Source organism: Cheilinus undulatus, linkage group 10 (genome assembly GCF_018320785.1).
Source record: "Cheilinus undulatus linkage group 10, ASM1832078v1, whole genome shotgun sequence".
In the NCBI taxonomy this organism is placed as follows: domain Eukaryota; kingdom Metazoa; phylum Chordata; class Actinopteri; order Labriformes; family Labridae; genus Cheilinus; species Cheilinus undulatus.
The window spans coordinates 10,655,927-10,674,097 of NC_054874.1; positions in this window are offsets into that span (position 1 = coordinate 10,655,927).

Sequence of the window (18,171 nt, forward strand, 5' to 3'; positions counted from 1 at the left end):
AAGAACAATTGACATACTTATTATTATAATTTTTTAAAAGTAACTTACAGGATGGAAAAGAGCTCAACAGGGTGGAACGCACCCAGACAGGTCAGAAACCTACATTGTTTTCTATCGATGATTATTCAAGTTAGTGTGTTTTTGTGACTTAATAAAGTTACTAGTTTTGTTTGTTGGATCATTACCTTCATTTGGACACCATGATTACTGGGATTTGCACAGATTTTTGGACTACAGTTAGATATTTTCCTGGGCTAGTTTTTGTTGCTGCGTCTCTGTGAGTCGTTACTGCTGGACTTTGTCAGAATCTTGAGATTTTCCTCTTTCTGACGATAAACCTGACCAAGTTTTTCACACTTTTAACAACTGTGTTGTTTACTTCAAAGGCCAGAATACCGACTGGTGCAGAAGAAAGGGTTAAGTTACTTATGTCTTCGTGGGGCCCAAGGTGATTGCCTACCTTTGCCTAATGCTAACGTCTGCCTCTGACTAAACCTGGACTATTCAAACTTGTACTTAGCCTTGGCTGCTTTACCAAATTTATTTTGTATGGTACACAACACAAATTGAGCATTTAGTGAACTTTAGTTAGTTCAGGCAGGCCATGGAGTCAAGTGTTGCCATAATTGAAATCAGCTGATCTTAAGCAAAGCCTCATCAGCTGATGACCAGCTGATTTGCTCTAAGCACACTATTGGCTAATCACTCTTCAGAGGTGGAAAAACTACACAACTACTGTACTTAAGTAAACGCACAGTTATTCTGGTTAAGGTTTACATAAATAAAAATAGTGTTCTACAAATCTATTCAAGTAAAATTCAAAAGCATCTAATTCAAAGTTTAGTTTAAGTACTGCTACTGAGGAGTTGCTCAGTAAAATATGATCTTATCGGCAAGAACAACAAGAGAATAGATCTCCAACCAGGATGTTCAGCTAAAGTCACACGTCTATAATATAATAAAACTCACAGTGTTAATTTAACACTTTAAACTTTAAAGTTTCTATATTGGTCCACATTACATGTAGGAAAACTACAATTTTGAAATTTAATAATATGACAGAGCTACAGTAATTCTTGAAAATCTGTGGGAAGGTCGATATCCTCTGGCAAGAACAAAGCAGAAAGTCAACCTCATTGCAAGGCAATGCATACTGATGAAGAATACACACTATGGGCCCTTTAGGAATACCTAAAGTCATGGGCGGGTGCTCTAACTCAGTGGATAACCTCACCCATGGTGCAAATGTGTCTAACAACAAAAACAACAACAATCCACTTGGAAATGTACTAAAAGAACCCCAGCAGGGATCACTGTACAACAGGCAATATCTTTACATAACTTAGCACATCTAACCACTCTGCCCAATGGCATGATGGGAAACTCTGCCGACACCCCCCCTAGATTTGAAATACAGTGTAGTCAACAGAGGTGGAAATAGTACAAGAGTATGATACTCAAGTAAAAGCTCAGTTACCCTGGTTAAAACTTACTTAAGTAGAAGTACTGATTTCAAAAGGTACTCAGAAAAGTCTGTGCAAGTACACAGACTGCTCAATTACAATAATCTGAGTAAAAGTAATTAGTTACTTTCCACCCCTGTCATTTATTTAGGCCCCGTCTGCATGGAGAAAAAAATGATATATTGCCGTTTCATTTTGAAAAAGTTTTCTGTAAAGACGGAATCAGATTTGTGCACTCTGGGACCCGTCTTTGACAAAGTATTGCTTACAGTCACCCAAAACGCTGTTTCCGTGCGGATGAAATGCCAATAAGACAAAAAACTTTTGCGTATACTCCTGAGTTTGTCTCCGTGTGGACGGGGCCTTAATCTTGGCCATGCTGCGCCGCTCTCTCTGCAAGCTCTAGCGCCCCTCCTCCAGCCCAGCTCCTCCTTCATTCTGTTTCTGACTTCATCAGTGTCATTCTGTTGTCACTTATGCCTGCTCTGCTCTGGGTTTTTGCTACTTCTCTACCTGCCTTAGGCTTTCCTTATCGGCATGCTGTTCTTGCTTGATGCTTTCCATGTATGAGTGCTAATCAATAACTGCTAATAAAGAAATATGTGTGATTCTTGACAAAGTGGTCCTGACTGAGACATGACTAAATTTTGCACTGAATGTGCTATAATTGAATTAAAGTATATTTTGAGTGCATAAAGTAGCCCATTCATTGCTGCTAAATATTCCACTGTGTAAACTGGTTCTGTAAATACATTCCCTCTTACAGGCTAACCTGCCAGTGTGTTTGCCCACTCACACTGACACGTACAGAACACTGCCTTCACTGCTCTGTGTGGAAACAGGCCGTGCCAAGGCTATACTGTATGTCTGACATTTCCTCAGTCCTCTGGTCTGTGGTGGTCCTCTGCTTCCTCTGCTTTTACTCCACTGACTAAGTTAAGGCTGAATGTACGAGTAAATAAACACTTAACTGCTACACCAGCGCTCTAATTCCATGCAACTCTGTGGCATCCCTCCAACCCTCTCCAATGCAACTGTACCACATGCATCTCCAAGTCTCACAAACACAATCACACACACTCGGCACGGCTATGATATTTCCTCTGTTAAACAGATGGATTGGACCGGTAATCACCACTGAAAGGTACATAAACAGAGCAGCTGATTTCTGTACCTTACTCCCCCTCCGTGCACCCACTGAAAGTGACTCTCCCTGAAAATCCTAAGTGGTCCTGAAGGCTTGTTTATGAGCTCGTCTTACGCTGTGTTTGATCTGAGAGCTTGCCCACACATGCATAGGTGGACCCACACACACATAGAAGGAGGGGGGCAGCATTAACAGTAATAGCTGAGTTGATAAACAAAAGACTTAAGTTTAATCCTGAGGGCTTCTCGGCATCACACACAAAAGAGGAAGAAAAAGACAGAGGAGGGAGCCAGGGGGGGACCGCACTCAAAGAGAAGAAGTAAGAGAAGGGGGTAGTGGAGGCAGGTGGGGGTGAGTGGAGAGATGGGGGGGGGGTTAAGTGATGACTGGGAAAAGCAGAGAGGGAGTTGCAGAGAAAGGCAGAGCAATCTGCAGCGTCTGATGCTTGAGTGAGTTTTCCGAGGAGCTGATTAACGGCAGATTAAACTTGCCGTCCAATTAGTTTACATCACAAACTTTCTAACTCGCCTGCCAGGTAGAATTTCTGTGCCCCACAGGCTGAAAAAGCAAAGCATTCACAAAAAGACACCCATGTTTTGTGCAGAGACGCACAGAGCAAGGAGTCATAACAGTGGATGACAGGCATGCATGGTGGATTTTTTTATGCCAATGTTTCCCTGCGGTCTGCAGCGACAGTCCAGCAAAAGCAATAAAAATACACACACTACATCATGCAAGTGAATGCACAAAAGCACGCCTCGCATGCCATGTCAGCAAACTGTGAAAGTCTGCAGAGCTGCCTTCAGAAAGTGTGAGAAAAGAAGCTCTCAGGCATGACATCATGGACATGCAAGCCAACAAATATGAACACACCTCATAGATTTGTCATCAATTTCAATACCAGACATGTGAAACCACATGTGACAAATGACTCTGTGCCTCTCACTTGCTCCTAAGCCATACTGTCACACAAAAAAATCTAAACACTGCTATGGCAACATCTGGCCACAGAGTTGAACCAGAAAGTTAGACACTGCTCAGTGCATCATAACGTCACTGACATGTCTTCATGCCGACCCACCATAATCACCATGTGCCTCCAGTGGGAGAACATTTAGTGGTCAAAGAGAGAGAGAGAGAGAGGCCAAGATGGAGAAAATGTAAGAGACAAACAGAAGATCATGTGGTAGAAAGAAGTTAGCACCCCCCCTTGAATAATATACATCCTTGCCCCACCACACACATGTATGACTTACACATATGGCTTTGAGACAATAGTGACAAATGAGTCTTTCCTCCTGAGTATCAGGTTCTAAAGCCCACCTTCACTCTCTCATAGCGCTGTCTGTCTGCCTGTCTTCATCCTCTCAGCTTGGCTCACCTCTGGGAAAAATGTCACAATGTTAGAAAAGAAACTCCCATCGCACTGCAGAGCAACACTTCAATCTCAAGTTTCTCATCCTTAAATAATTTAAGCCTTTTGTAGTTACTGCTGCCACTACAATGGTAAATAGTTAACTCTTGATCTATAAAGCATTATTAACTCATCTTTATACTTTTATACACACAGCTAAAGTCGAGTATTAGGGAAGGGTTAGGGATTTAAATGCTTTAGTATTGCTAATGATGGATAAAACACTTACATCTGTGTTTATATGAAAAATTAATTAAAAATGCTTTTGAATGACCGCTAATTTCTTACTAAAACATCAATAGAATATTTATAGCTCAGTTAATAAATGACATATGAACAATTAATAATGCTTCATTGATGACAAGTTTACAATTTAACCCTTGGAACCCCAATTTGTTTTGCTAGTTTAGGCCCCCTTGTATTTTCTATGCTAAAAAAAATGCCTGAATATCAACCCCTTTAAGCATAATCATGTTATGGACATCTGTTTTTTCAGGATAGCCTGGAATAGCTATGGAAGCCCAGCTCAAAATTATGAGATATAAAGTCATAATTATGACATAAAAAGTCAAAGTGATAACAAAAAAGTCGAAATTAAGAGATAAAAAGCCAAAATTATGAAGTAAAATAAAAATTATGAGATAAAAAGTCGAAATTATGACACAAAAAGTTAAAATAATGAGATAAAAAGTCCAAATTATGAGATATAAAGTAAAAATTGTGAGATAAGAAGTAATAATTGTGAGTTAAAAAGCCAAAATTATGAGATAAAAACTCACAATTATGAGATATAAAGTCGAAATTGTGAGATTAGAGTCACAATTATGGGATACAAAGCCAAAATTATTAGATAAAGTCATAATTATGAAATTAAAAAAATGAAATTCTGAGATAAAAAGTAAAAATTATGAGATAAAAAGTCATATTTATGAGATAAAAAGCCAAAATTATGAGAAAAGTCAAAATTATTAGATAAAAAGTCACAATTATGAGATATATAGTCAAAATTATGAGATAAAAAGTCAAAATTGTGAGATAAAAAGTCCAAACAATGAGATTAAAAGTCATAATAATAGAATTAAAGGTTGGAGCTGTGAGGTAAAAAGTCATAATTATGAGATAAAAAGTGGAAACTGTGAGATAAAATTCGTAATTGTGAAATAAAAAAATGAAATTCTGAGATAAAAAGTAAAAATTGTGAGATAAAAAGTCATAATTATGAGATAAAAAGTCAAGATTATGAGAAAAAGTCCAAACTATGAGATAAAAAGTCACAATTGTGAGATAGAAAGTCGAAATTGTGAGATAAAAAGCCAAAATTATGAGCTAAAAAGTCACAATTATGAGATTAGAGTCACAATTATGAGATACAAAGCCAAAATTATTAGATTAAGTCATAATTATGAGATAAAAAAATGAAATTCTGAGATAAAAAGTAAAAATTATGAGATAAAAAGTAATAATTATGAGATAAAAAGTCAAAATTATGAGATATAAAGTCAAAATTAGGAGATAAAAAGTCGAAATTGTGAGATTAAAAAGTCCAAACTATGAGATAAAAAGTCATAATAATACAATGAAAAGGTCGAAATTTTGAGGTAAAAAGTCATGACCTTTTATCTTGTTATTTAGGTTTTTCATCTCATATTTATAACTTTTGTCTCATAATTATGATGTAGGATTCTGTTTTTTTTTTTTTTTTTGCAATTGCCTGACTTTCACTATTTTTTTTTAAAGTGGTGGAAATGGGCTTCCATAACTATCTGAATATGTTTTGCTACAAGGATGTTAGATAAACGTATTAAAAGTTGTTTGACCAAAAACACCAATTTATAGAACAAAACAGAAATTGAATCTCACAGAACTTTATACAGTCGAGCCCAGATAAACAATGAACAACACTTTACACATCTGCATTTAGTTCCTTTAGGATTTCTCTATCAGGAAAAAAAAACAACTTGCTAACAAATACACAGCAGAAACTATCACTATCCTTTATCTCCATAAAACCAATTCACATTTTGCATGCATGTGCTATTCCAGTGCATAAAATGTACATGAATCCCATCTTAGGAGTGCAAATGACTTCTCATCATATTTTTTTATTCCTTTCCAAATGATCAGATAAATATCTCATCTCTTGTTGATCTTTGGCTCTGATTGGTTGCAGAACAATTGGAGAAGAAATTGAAGCATCACGATTGGCCAACAGGCTGACAAGAAGTCTTTACTTCTCGGGTGGCTGTAGCTCAGTCTGAAAGGACTTGGGCCGGGATACAGAGAGTTGCAAGTTAAAGTCCTGGTCAGACCATATCTGGACTTTGGCCTGGTAGCTGAAGAGGTACCGGTTCACTTCCTGAGTACTGTCGAAGTGCCCTTGAGCAAGGCACTGAACCCCCAACAGTTCCCAGCAGTGCTTCAGCAAGAGCAGCAAGGCCATCACTCTGATATCTCTCCATTAGTGCATGTCCATGATGCTGTTTGCATGTAGCTCAGCCTATGTGTGTAGCATGTTCAACAACGGAGTGTAAACTGTGAAAATCCCTTCAGAGATTTATAACGTCTGCCTTCATTCTTCTTCAGAATGAAGGAGTGGTAGCAACACTGCTAACTTTCACTGTGCATGGATGAATTCGCTTAACCCTTAGAAGTCCATGGCTATTTTGCCATTTTATTAATACTTTTCTTTCAACAGTATAAACCATTCAGAAAATACCATACCATACCATGCTCATGTTTGGTATAGTTTTTGTCTGCACTACCTCAACTTTATAAAACAAAAACATTTTTTTTAAAGTTTAATTAACTTTATTAGATATAGGACCTCCAAAAAAAACATAATACCCCCAAGATGTATTTTTAAAAATTGTTATTTCAAACAATAAATTGTCATTTAAAAAAATAAGTTACAAAATGCTAAAATTACAGAAAAAAACAGTGCCAGTCCTGTACAGTATGGTCTACGGTCCCCTTTGTGTAAAATTATTTTTTATATCAAATTTAAATGATCATATTTCCTGTTTTACTCAGCCTATTGACATCAAACAAAAATGAAAAGAAAGCTTAAAAATCACTCTTTCCACAGTAAGTGATTGCAATGCAAAATGTGACTTTGTTTTTATGCTATTATGTGACAAATATAGCAGATGATAAAATCATGCTAACATGATTGTGAGGGTTAAACTGACCTTGTGCTCCATTTTGATGCAAGTTGTGTGCTTTGTGTTTGCTTTCAGGTTTACAAAATTTTGGCTCAGATTCTTCAGAAAAATCGTACTGTGCATTTAGAAAGTATTCACACCTCCCTTCACTTTTTTCAGTTTTGTTATGTTGCAGCCTGACGTTACAGTTAAAAAAAATCATTTTATGAAAAATAAAAAACTGAAATATCACACTGACAGAATCACTCAGAACCTGTGTAAAACATTTGAAATTTAACCCAAGGGTCCTCCTATTTCTCTTACTAGTTACTGAAATGTTTCTACACCTTGATTGGAGTCCACCTGTGGTAAATTAAGTTGATTGGACATGATTTGGAAAGGCACATACCTCTCTAAAGAAGGCCTCACAGCTGACAATGCACATCAGAGCAAAAACCAAGCCATGAGGTCAAAATAACTACCTGCAGCGCTCAGAGACTGGATTGTTGCAAGGCTCAGATCCTTCATGTTCCTGGTCACCTCTCCTACTGAGGCCCTTCTTTCCAGACTTGCATGCAAATCCACAGAGACAGCACAGTGTGTTTCCTGTGTCTGAGCTGTTTCTGAAATAGAACAGAAGAAACAATTTTCAGAATTTTAGGGGAAGTCGATTCAAGTGGATTGCTCTCACGCTATTAAATTATGGTATTATTATTTGATAGCAGGATTATAATATCAAGCCTCAGAAAAATAATCAGAAATAAACTGCCCACTTTGACGGCGGTGCATTCAACACAATCTGTGAGACTTGCTTGAGTAATGTCTTGTGGTTAAAATAAAACATGAGCTTTTGCAGGGATTAATTTTTGTGACTATATTCAAAAAGAATGTTTTTCTCTGACTTGTGTTTGAGTCTGTCTATGCGAAGTAGCTGAGAGGTGAAGAAGGGCCTGCAAATGAAACAGCCTTTTGGGTTAAAGGGTTTTAATAAGCACTGGAGTGAAGCAGAGGACATAAGGTCTGATTGGTTGAAAGGACTACGGAGGGTCACATATGTACGTAAGAGAGGGCAAATGAAGGTGGATACCTGGCACAGGTAGAAAGGGAAAGTGCAAGAATCAAATAGGATGAAAATAGGATGAAAGAAAACAGAGAAGAAAAGAGAGATGGAAATTGACGCATGTCTGTTATGTTCCTAAAGGTTAAACTCTGGGGAAATTACCTCATCATCATGAGACTGCTCCAGACAACTACAAGAACGTTTTGACCATGTTGACTTTGTGTTGGCAAAAAGACACACAAAAAACCCACGCAACACACCCCAAATACACACATTATGCACCCTCTCCTGAATCATAGCCATCATCATAGCCTGGTCCAATCACTTCCAGATTCAATGACGTCACCTCTGTCAGGTTCACAAGAAAAGCAGAGCACATGAATACACAGAATCATCCACACACACACACACACACACACACACCCAGAGTCTATCCAGCAGAGAATAATACACTGACACTGTCCATTTACTGACGCTTCCTCACTGAATTCAAACAAATCTTGGTCAACATCTCAACGTCACTGTCAGTAGAGCACAGATCTGACAGACTGATGCTCGTATGACTACATTACCATCTGGATTTGAAATACCGTGGTGAAGTCTGAGCTTCCTGCAGAGGCCTGTTAAATACTGTTGATACATGTAATTCATGTGATAGCTACCTATCTACATACCTACTGACCTACATTCGAACATACCCACCAGCAATGACCTCCCTACTAGCCCAACCACCCACCTACCTACCAACCATCCTGCTTATCAACCCACCTATCATCCCACCACCCACACAACCACCCACCCAAAAACTTATCTACCTACCTGCATACCTACCTATCATCCTACCTACCTACTCACTCACCATCCTACCTTCCTACCTGCTAACTACCTACCTACCAACCTACTTACCTACCTACCCACCCATCACCCTACCTTCCTACCTACCTGCCTATCTACTTACCTACACCCCACTCTGCCTGCCTACCTACCTACCCAGCACTCAACCTACCTACCTACCTACCTGCCTACCTACTTACCTACCTACCTACCCAGCACTCAACCTACCTACCTACATACCTACCTTCGTACCCACCTACCCACCATCCTGCCCACCTGCATACTTACCTACCTACCTACCTATCATCCTACCTACCTACCTACCTACCCACCTACCTACCTACCTACCTAGCAATAAACATACCTACCTGCCTACCCACCCACCCATCTACCTACCTACCTACCTACCGATAAACATACCTACCTGCCTACCCACCCACCCATCTACCTACCTGCATACCTACCTACCTACCTACCTATCTACCTACCTATCTACCTATCTACCTACCTACCTACCAACCTACCGATAAACATACCTACCTACACACCCACCCATCTACCTACCTACCATCCTACCTACCTACCTACCTACCTACCTACAAACCTACAGATAAACATACCTACACACCCACCCATCTACCTACCTACCATCCTACCTACCTACCTACCTATCCAGCACTCAACCTACCTACCTACCAACCTATCTACCTACCTGCCTACCTACCTACCTACCCACCAACCTACCGATAAACATACCTACCTACCTACCTACCTACCCACCCATCTACCTACCTACCATCCTACCTACCTACCTACCTACCAACCTACCGATAAACATACCTACCTACCTACACACCCACCCATCTACCTACCTACCCTCCTACCTACCTAACTAACTACCTACCTACCTACCTACCTATCTAGCACTCAACCTACCTACCTACCTTTTTCCTATGAAAACTATTTACCCCATTGGATATTTGACCCTTTTTATTCATTTAATGTATCAAAAACAATAATTTGCCTTTTTTTAAACAGTAAAAAACATTAAAACATGTATTGTTAAGTACAGTAAAAATGCACACAGTAAAAATGTAGGAGAATCCTGGAGGACAATGTTATTCAGTTTGCAAGAGAACTGCGGTGTGGGAGAAGATTTATTTGCCAGTAAGACAATGAGCTAAAGCATTCAGTGAAAGCTATACAGAAATGGTTTAAAGACAACTAGGTGAATGTTCTGGAGTGGCCGATTCAAAGCCCAGACCTCAAGCCAGATATTAAAGAGATTTTATTGTAATTTCTTTGTCCAAAAAGCCAAATTATCTTGACCATGATTTATTTATAAAATCAATAAAAGGGTAAAACATCCAAGGGGGTGAATAAATTTTATAGGTGCTGTATCTTTCAAAACAAAACATGCATAATAATCTTATTCACCAGCTCCCAGTGCAGGTAAGCTGACATTCTACAAGCTGATATGAAGTCACAATTATTGATCCTTGGAAAAAGCTCATTTTTTAAACCTCCTAATAAAATAATCATGATACTGAGTTAAAATCGTGCTCTGGTTTTCTAAAAAAGAGGACATGTGATTTGATATAGACTTATTATAGATGAAAGTCATCATTTGTGTGTGTGTGGTTGTGAGAGTGTGTGACTCTCAGGAAAAGACTTCCAAAGTCTAAGCCCGGCTCAGGATGTAGTTATTGAGCGCTAATTTGAGAACCATTTGATTGAGGGCTTTCTGAGGGCCCCTAAAAAACACACATGTGCTCACACACACACTTTTTATCAGTCATTAATCTATCAGGTGTCGTTAACAAGGAGGATCGGCTGATTGGAACCAGAAGGAGACAGAATGATGTCACACAAACACACTTCGCTGCCAGAGCGCTCATGTGTCTTCCTTTTATCCTCATCAACCACGCACACACACTCCTGGTTATATGACTGACATATAGGCAGATAGAAGAGCAGGAGCAGGGCCTAAAAAGGAAACACTCCTTCATGCTGCTCATGGGAGCCAGCAAAGCAGAAGTGGAATGATCGCTGCCAACACCAGCTTCTATAAAAAAGAGCCCAATACAGAAATAATGGTAAAATAATAACAGGGAATAACTCCTTAATGAATGAGCCTGCGTTTAAAATGCAGACGCCTTTTATTAACCTTAAATAACAGATATTAAGTCACATTTATACACCGATTAAAAACGTACACTCCAAGACTATCTTAGGAGAAGCAGCTATTGTTTAGCACTGACAGTAATCCTTTAAAGAGGTTCTGTGTTTCCACGCTGAGAAAGGATCTCTTTATTAACACTGACGGAGGCTCATTATCTGAAAATACAGGCGGGAGCCACTAATAAATCATTTCTCATGGCCCTGATAGAGCACAAACCACAAGGCATTAAAGCATCGTGAATGCAAACCACAAGTTGGCAGGGAGCTCCCAGCGTGTGTGTGTTTGTGAGTGTGTGTGTTATACCACACTTTGGCAGGCAGGATGACGGGGTTCGAACTGGGCTTTTGATTGAAATAGCATGTTGTCTTTTGAGTTCCCATTTTGGCAGGGTTTAAATTATAGTGTCTCTGTGGAACTGCAGAAAGTCTCCTGGGGTGGGAAAAGAGTCAGAAAAGAGAAAATGTTTCTGTGAACATGTGAGTGCATCTGGATATGAGTAAAGAGATGCTGAATGACCTTTTATACTCAGCTTTACTGGTGCAGTAGCAAAGTGATGTTGTGTCTCCACAGCCGTGTCCAAAACATTATCAGGTAGGTGGATTTTATCTTCCATGGCTGAAACGTCACAAGGGGTTCCCGTGTCCAAAGTGGGGACCTAGGGGAATTTTTTTTAAAGTGCCGTTAAACAGAGAAGGATTTTGTAATGCAGCTTTTCCAGACATCTCTGTTTTCTATGGATGCTTACATTATTTTACTCTGCACACAAAAACCTTTCACAAAAACTACCAGGGTCTAAATTATTAGCCCCACTGATGCTAATAGTCAGTTGCGTCTCCTTTTTGCTGGATAACAGCCTGCAGTCATTTGTTGTAGTTTTCACCAAGTCTCAGACTCGTCTCCTGAGAAATCTCTGGTGAATCTCTCAGGCTCCTCCAGATTTGATGGCTTCTGACATAGACCTTGGTTTTCAGTTTAGGCTTTGTGCAGGCCGGTTAATAATGCTCACTTTGGTCCTCTGGTGTTGGAAGACAAAACGATGACCCAGGCTCAGTTTTGTTGCTGACTGCTTCAGGTTTTATTTCAAAATCTTCCCATATCCTTCTTTCTTCATGGTTCCTTCCACCTTGACAAGGTTTCCAGATCCAGATGCACTGAATCATCCCCACAGCATAATCCTCACACCACCATGTTCCACTGTGGGGATGGTGTTCTTTGCGTTATACGCCTCTCCCTTCTATCTCCAAACACAAGCATATCTCTATGGTCAAAGAGCTCTAGTTTAATTTCATCTGACCGAAGCACATGCTTCCAGAATGCATAATCCTTCTCCAGGTTGTCCTTAGCATACTTCAGTCTGGCTTGAAGGGGTTCTCTTCTGCAGAAGTTTTTCTTGATCTGCAACCTCACAGCCAATTCCTGTGCAGGACTCTAGTGATGGTCTTCTTTTTTGAGACTACAATTCCTGACTTGGCTAAGTCCTTCACTAGTGTCCTGGCAGTTGTTCTGGGGCTCTCACTAGTTTTCTTTCCAGTCTATTTGAAATATTTCTCTTCCTACCTCTGCCAGGCTTGTTCTGGACTGTGTGGCTCTCTTTGAATTTCTTGATGATTCTTTTCTCTCCAGTTCTTGATTTTTGGAAACGCTGTGATAACTTTGCATATCTGTCTCCTGCTTCGTGAGCATCAACAATTCTTTTTTCTAACGTCGAAACTGATTTCTTTGGTTTTTGCCATAATGCTTTCTCCAGTGGCAGCTGAGTGGCAGTGGTACCTTACTGAAGTTTTTATGCTACATGGAAATCGGAAGATAACTGACAGTTTTAACCTGATTTCACAAGCTTGGAGAATTAGAAAGTTAAAGACCATCATTGCACAACAGTGGTCTGTGTTATGCTCAATAAAAAGTTTAGCTCTAAAGGGGGTTAATAATTTAGACCTTGTAGAGTTGTTTTGTGAAATAATATTGTTTTTGTGTGCAAAGAAAAATAATGTTAGCAGCCAAAAAAACTAGGATGTTTGGGAAAGCTGTGTTTCTTCCTCTGTTTAACAGCACTTGGGAAATACTTAAAAACTGAAATTTTGATGGTGGGGGACCATCAAAAACATCTTTTCCAACACGAAAAAGCTTTCATTGTTGCCCCCTGCCCTTGTTTAATAAAGAAATGTTGTCTGACAAAACTGCCACTGTGGTGGAGTCTGAGCTAATCACTCCAGTAGCAGCCATTATAACCACTCACACAATAATAACCCTTTCCCCCGTAACTCTCACAAACTCATGCTGAAGCAGGTCAACAGTAGAGCAAAAACATCTTTCTCATCCTGAAGGTCTTAAAGTGTTTATTTTTACTCTTTATATAATGGAAAAACGTGGTCCAGATCTGGTAAAATTGACGCTATACTAGAGCTGTATCTGAGCTAATCACTGCACTGGAGGCAGCCATTGCAAATGGCCCTGAGTACAACTAAACCCTGCCCATAGCTCCCACCTTGTTCTCCTCAAATGATGCCCATTGGTCAGAATAGTGTTCAGTTCGGCACAAATGTTGTGGATTGGAGCTTTTCAAGATGGATTTGCCTGATGGCAGAGCTCGTCTCTATCTCGACCCCCCAAAATTTTGGTCTTGTCTTGGTTTCGGTGCACTGTAGTCTTGGGCATGTCTTGGTCTCGGCTAGTGTGGTCTTGACTACAACACTATTTGTCCCCACAGGGGAAATAATGAGTGGCATGAGTCTCATGAGGATATTTGGTGCTGTACGAAATAATCAGACAATTTTATATTAGTGCCTGTTGGCTTAAAAACACAGAATTGCTGTGAGATTAACGCTGCTTCCTCTCTTCTTTTTCTTTTCTCCTTTAATCCCGTGTCCCTCAGCAAGAGTCTAACTCGAGCCAGGCCAAACTCTGACAGTTTAACCTTCCTCAGAGGTTTCTCCCAGTCTTACAGCAGCCAGTCAGAGACAGCCTTCACTTCAGCTCAGGCCAGCCCCGTATACCCAATCATAGCCATATCCAGGCATATTCTGCTTAGATGAGGGATGAAAGGTCCGATTAGAGCCTGCTGGAAGTATTCAGCATGTAGCCCCCATCTCGCTCGGCACATCACCCCAGTCAGTGGCCCCTCCTAAGCAGCCCCTCTCCTCCTGTGATTGACATGTGAATTACAGTGTGTGGTGATGATAATAAGAGTGCTGACCAGGGCCAGGCCTGCGCCTTCCATCCAGCCGCCAATCCCAGCTGGCAGAGCCTGAAAGACAACCGCTGCCACCATCTGAGGAGGCAAATAAAAATGACAAGCTAACTGTTAAAGAACTGCAGATTTTCACATGTTGTTTTAAAAGCTTTTGTGGTCCAGCCAGATTTTTTTTTACCCTCCTGAATTTTCACTCTTCTTCCCCTCAACCACATCCAGATACATGAACCTCTCATTTATCAGAGCAATCTAAAAATAATTCCCCTCCACTGTGGCAAGGCTTTGATAAAAAAAAATATTTGTGTTCAGAGTGATTGCACTCAGTTGGACAAAAACAGATCAAGACATGCGTGACTGGCTGGGTTCTTCAGCAACCTTCCACCACATACACGCACATAGACTGTTTCCCTGAAATAATCACTACTTTCTTCACCCTGCATGTTAACAACACCAAAAGGAGCCCTCAACACATTTCAAACCCTCACTGAAATCAGCTGACAATCTGAAAGGCTGTTTATGCTCCAGAGCTGGCACTGTTCACTCTTCTGCATTTATCAAAACAGTCCAACATAATATGCTTGTCAAACATTATGGTATTAGTAAATTACACTCTAACACCCTGCAGATTATTTTCCACCCCATGAAATCCTACGAAAAAGTTCTTGTTTGGCAGAGCCATCAATCTGAGGAGCAGAGGAAGGAAGAGGAGATGGAGGAGAGAGAGAGAAGGAGCACCAGAGTCAGACTCTCATTATCAATTATGCCAGTTTTTGTTTCTTTTTACCACAGCCATCAACCGCACAGTTACAGACAGTCTGGGAGAGAGAGAGAAAGGAAGAGGAATGCAGAAAAGGGTAATTTTCATCAAAGAATTAGCTATCCAAACAAGAGAGATGAATGTGCCGTGTAGCCGGATTCACAGCAGGCCTGGTGTGGCCTCAAGCTGCAGACAGATGAAGATCTATATGTGTTTAATAGGAAGAGGGTGAGTAGCAAAGGCTTAGGGAGAGAAAGAGACAGAAGGGGGGAGAGGGAGAAGATAATTCACAACACACTTGTGGTGAGAGGGGGAGGATACATCTTGGCAGAGATGTGACTCTGCGCTCCTCTTTCCTTTCGCCCTCGTCCCTTGTTTCCACCAGGGCCAGGGAGAAGCAGAAGGAGCCAGTGAAGGCTGGATGCCGTGGCACATGAGCCATTAAATCTTCCTACACTGTGGGCAGGAGGAAGGCGGTAGCACCAGGCCTTGTGCCCAGACGCCTCACATGCAGCCAAGTTAGAGACCTAGAGTTCAGAGGTGCTGCTCCCAGGATGGTGCATAGCAACTATTGAGCTAAAATGGGATTTTTATAAACGTTTCAAATTTATAAAAGAGAGAACATACACAATATATTTAGCTAACTTTGCACTGTATCTTAAAGGACTGTGTTCTTTTAAAACAGTGGTTCTCAACCTTTTCAGCCTGAGACCCCCAAAACAAAGGTGCCAGAGACCGGGGACCCTACTGAACCTGACGGTGGTTGAACACAGCCATGCACATTCAAGAATAGTCATGTGCACTCATGTGCCTTCTTAAAAAGATAAACCCATTTTCTTAAAAACAGATTTTGGGTAGGTTAAAAAATGGCAAAAAATGGTGGTGAAGGTGGTGAAATGGGATTTTAAAAGTAGCAGAAATGGGTTAGAGGTGGAAAAATTTGATAAAAGTGGCAAAAATTAGCAAAGAATGTCAATAATGGGATTAAGTGGCAAAGACGGGCACAAAAAGTGGTAACAGGGATTAAAAAGTGACAGGAATGTGTTAACAGTGGCAAAAATGGGTGGAAAATTTGGTGAAATGGGATTAAAAGTGGGAAAAATTGTTTAAACTGGCAAAAAAGGGTTTACTGAGGCAGGAAAATAGGCAACAATTGGCAGAAATTGGTTAAACCGGCAAATATTGACATGACAAATAGTGAAATGGGGTTAAAATGGGCAAAAATGGGTGTCATCTCAGCTGCTGAAGCTTGTAACTCCTTCAGAGTAGTCTTAGGTGTCTTGGTGGCCTCTCTCACTACTCTCCTTCTTGCACGCTCACTCAGTTTGTGAGGACGGCCTGATCTAGGCAGATTTATACATGCACCATAAGCCTTCCGTTTCTTGATGATGGATTGAACTGAACTCTGGGGATGTTCAGTGCCTTGGAATTTTTTTGTATCCATCCCCTGACTCCTACTTTTCAATACCATTATCTCTAAATTGCTTGGAGTGTTGTTTTGTCTTCATGGTGTAATGGTAGCCAGGAATATTGATTAACCATTGACTGGACCTTCCCGACACAGGTGTCTTTATACTACAATCATGAGACACATTCCACTATCACTAGAACTTCCACTCTTATCTACAGTAGAGCCTATAGTATTTTTTCTGGATAATTAAACTCTACCTTGATACAATTTCATTTTCCACTGGCCCATTATTCACATTTACAATACAAATTTCATTGATGAGGCCCCTGGCCACTACCTTTGCCAAACAGTGAAGCCACCTATGATGATTACATTGCAGCAGTCCTTTCTTTAATGTGGTTCAGGAGATCCACTTTGTCCATACTGTCATCAGCAGCCTGATCAGATTAAACACACTCCTCTCACTGATGGCTGATTGACAGAGAGAGCTTGGATAAAGATTCCTCTGTTAGTAATGCTTCACAAACAGGAGCCATGAGGGGCTCACAGAAAGACACTCTTGACCATAGACAGCTAAACCCCCCAGGAGGGGGACAACAAGAAGGTTATAAGTAGCAGATGTGACGCTACACATACACACAAAACTGCACACACACACATACCATAGAGCTGATGACATTTCAGGGTCGAAGAAATTTGTCACTATGTAATTGGCCATGTAGTTAAATGCTCTGACAGGACGTGTTTGTTCTGCCTCTGCCTGCAGCCTTCTTCTTCTGCTCAGGATGTTTTGGACTATCTATTTAAAGAAATGGAAAAATGAAAACCATCATGTTTAGGCCTTCTTAATCCTCGGTCAAATTAGAGCTTGAAGTAAAACTTCAGTGTTGGAAACAATTAGCACGTCATTGTCTCATGCAGACTGTGTTTTCCTGCAGGTGGGCTCTCATTCATGTCAAATACACACAGCTCACATCTCATTAGTGCCACAGTGCTCTAAGTGTGTACAGCGTTCTCAATTCAAACACTCCACGTATGTCAGTGTGGACAGGAGGTGGAAGTTTGACGTTTGGCAGCGAGAGGGCATCCGCTCCAGCAGCACATGCCCAGAATTGCCCACAACACACACTCTTAAAACAAACCATCAGGGCCGTCACAACCACTCAGCACTGAGCAACAGACAGACAGGCCTGTTTATAAACACACACACGTGCATGCATTAATTTGTGCACATAGACAGTAAAGACAGACGCCTACCAGGAGAGCAGGGCTGGTCATGATTACTCTCTGGGATCGAGCCACACAAACACCCAGCCTGGCCTGCGTTTCATTCATCATGTAAAAACAAGAAATTATGAGTGCAACAGAACAAATAATTTCTACTGGTGTTTAGAAATGTAATTTATAAGAAGAATAAAAATCCTGCCCCTGATTTAACATGAACTTATTCCGTGATGGATGTGTTCTTTGTGGTTTTAAGGCCCACGATCAAGCTTTAAAGGCTTTATTAGTGATTCTGCACTAATAATCATTAGACTGGCTGGATCTTTAAACAGAGGTGGAACATAACTAA